We start from the raw sequence: 3420 nt of genomic DNA, 5'->3' as shown, positions 1-3420 counted from the left end.
CATACATATATACATATATACACACATACATATATACATATACACACATACATATATACATATATACATATACACATATACATATATACATGTACATATACACACATACATATATACATATATACATATACATATACACACATACATATATACATATATACATATACATATATACATATATACATGTACATATACACACATACATATATACATATAAACACATACATGTATACATATATACATATACATATATACATATATACATGTACGTATACACACATACATATATACATATATACATATACATATATACATATAATGATAATAAATAAATGGGTTATACTTGTATAGCGCTTTTCTACCTTCAAGGTACTCAAAGCGCTTTGACACTATTTCCACATTCACACACTGATGGAGGGAGCTGCCATGCAAGGCGCTAACCAGCAGCCATCAGGAGCAAGGGTGAAGTGTCTTGCCCAAGGACACAACGGACGTGACTAGGATGGTAGAAGGTGGGAATTGAACCCCAGTAACCAGCAACACTCCCATTGCTGGCACGGCCACTCTACCAACTTCGCCACGCATATATATATATATATATATATATATATATATATATATATATATATATATACATATATATATATATATATATATATATATATATATATATATATATATATATATATATATATATATATATACTGTATGTCAGGCTTGTCCCTGACAGTTTGGTTAAGTTTTAGTTTTTCCTCTATGTTTGTTTTATTTCCTGTCAGCACTCTTATTTTGGTTCAGTTTCCTGTTTGTCTCTCTGAGTGCTGTCCCCTCAGCTGTGGCTGATTGGCACCTGGCCACACCTGGTGTTAATCAGCCAGCTGCTAGTGCTGGATTATTGTAGTTCTGACCTGTTGTGTGTTAATCAGTGTAGATGTATGAGGTAAGATATATTTTGTAGCTGACTGTCTTTTTGTTCCTAGTCCCTGATCCCTGTTCACTGGTTCCAGTTTGTCCATTCCTAGTTCCTGGTTCGTCTTTTCTTGATTTTTTTATATTTTGGACATTAAATCATGTTTTCTCGCACAATGCTGCATCTTGGGGGTTCGTCAGCAACACACCCTGACAATAAACACAAGCATTCAGACTAAAGTAACAATTGCACACAGACAGGTGCTAAACTATAACATCAGTGCTAAACTATAAAATCAGTGCTAAACTATAAAATCAGTGCTAAACTATAACATCAGTGCTAAACTATAACATCAGTGCTAAACTATAAAATCAGTGCTAAACTATAACATCAGTGCTAAACTATAACATCAGTGCTAAACTATAACATCAGTGCTAAACTATAAAATCAGTGCTAAACTATAACATCAGTGCTAAACTATAAAATCAGTGCTAAACTATAACATCAGTGCTAAACTATAACATCAGTGCTAAACTATAACATCAGTGCTAAACTATAACATCAGTGCTAAACTATAAAATCAGTGCTAAACTATAACATCAGTGCTAAACTATAAAATCAGTGCTAAACTATAACATCAGTGCTAAACTATAACATCAGTGCTAAACTATAAAATCAGTGCTAAACTATAACATCAGTGCTAAACTATAACATCAGTGCTAAACTATAACATCAGTGCTAAACTATAACATCAGTGCTAAACTATAACATCAGTGCTAAACTATAACATCAGTGCTAAACTATAACATCAGTGCTAAACTATAACATCAGTGCTAAACTATAAAATCAGTGCTAAACTATAACATCAGTGCTAAACTATAACATCAGTGCTAAACTATAACATCAGTGCTAAACTATAACATCAGTGCTAAACTATAACATCAGTGCTAAACTATAACATCAGTGCTAAACTATAACATCAGTGCTAAACTATAACATCAGTGCTAAACTATAAAATCAGTGCTAAACTATAACATCAGTGCTAAACTATAAAATCAGTGCTAAACTATAACATCAGTGCTAAACTATAACATCAGTGCTAAACTATAAAATCAGTGCTAAACTATAACATCAGTGCTAAACTATAACATCAGTGCTAAACTATAAAATCAGTGCTAAACTATAACATCAGTGCTAAACTATAACATCAGTGCTAAACTATAAAATCAGTGCTAAACTATAACATCAGTGCTAAACTATAAAATCAGTGCTAAACTATAACATCAGTGCTAAACTATAACATCAGTGCTAAACTATAAAATCAGTACTAAACTATAACATCAGTGCTAAACTATAACATCAGTGCTAAACTATAAAATCAGTGCTAAACTATAAAATCAGTGCTAAACTATAACATCAGAGTTGGTTATGGCTTTAGGGAAAAAAGAGGTAGAAGATGGATGGATGTAATAATAATATAACAATAATAATAATAATAATATAGTAATAATAACATAATAATAATAATGCAGACTATGATGATTGTTTGTAATATCTGACTGTACAACAACTGGGCGAGATTAAGAACGTTGGAGCAAAACGTCCAATCAGACAAAAACTAAAATAATAATTTATCTTTCAACAACTAAACGTTAAATAATATATTTGTGCATGTAAACACAGAAAACATCTAAATATCAAACCAGTATTGATTTGATACTGAAACTAGCCCGTTATCAATACTAGAAATATTTGGATCGATCCTTCATTTTGATTTATTGATCTATTTTTCCTTTTTTTTTTCCCTTTATTTTTAGTTTTTGATCTTTATTGTTATTTATTATTTTATTTTATTGATTTACTTTTATTCAAATGATCTTCATTTTAATGTATTCTTTTATTTTGTTTCTTTATTTTTTATTTAAATGATCTTCATTTTTATTTATTCATTTGTATTTGTTAATTTATTTTAATTTTATGATCTTCATATTTGTTTATTCCTTTTATTTTCATTTGATGATCTTTGTTGATATCCATTCCTTTATTTGTATTTCTTTATTGACATTTTCTGACCTTCATTTTTATTTATTTATTTATTTTCAGTTCATGATTTTTATTATTTATTTGTTTGTTTTATTTCTTTATTTTTACTTTATGATCTTAATTTTTATTGATTTATTTTTATTTTATGAAATTCATTTTTTTTATTCCTTTATTTTCCTTTAATTATATTTGCTGTTATTTATACCTTTATTTAAAAAATATATATATATTTTCTTATCTTCATTTTTATTTATTCTTTTTTAAATTTTATTTCATGACTTCTATTTTTATTCATGCTTTTCTTTTTATGTTATGATCTTCATTTCTATTTATTCCTTTATTTTCAGATCTTTGTTTTTATTTCTTTTCAGGTCTTTGTGTTTATTTCTTTGTGTTTATTCCTGCTGTGTGAGATTGTTCACTGAGAAGATTTGCTTGCACTTTTGGATCATGAATGTTCAGCCTGG

The sequence above is a fragment of the Entelurus aequoreus genome, linkage group LG13 (assembly GCF_033978785.1).
Source record: "Entelurus aequoreus isolate RoL-2023_Sb linkage group LG13, RoL_Eaeq_v1.1, whole genome shotgun sequence".
Taxonomy (NCBI): domain Eukaryota; kingdom Metazoa; phylum Chordata; class Actinopteri; order Syngnathiformes; family Syngnathidae; genus Entelurus; species Entelurus aequoreus.
This window is presented reverse-complemented; position numbering follows the sequence as displayed.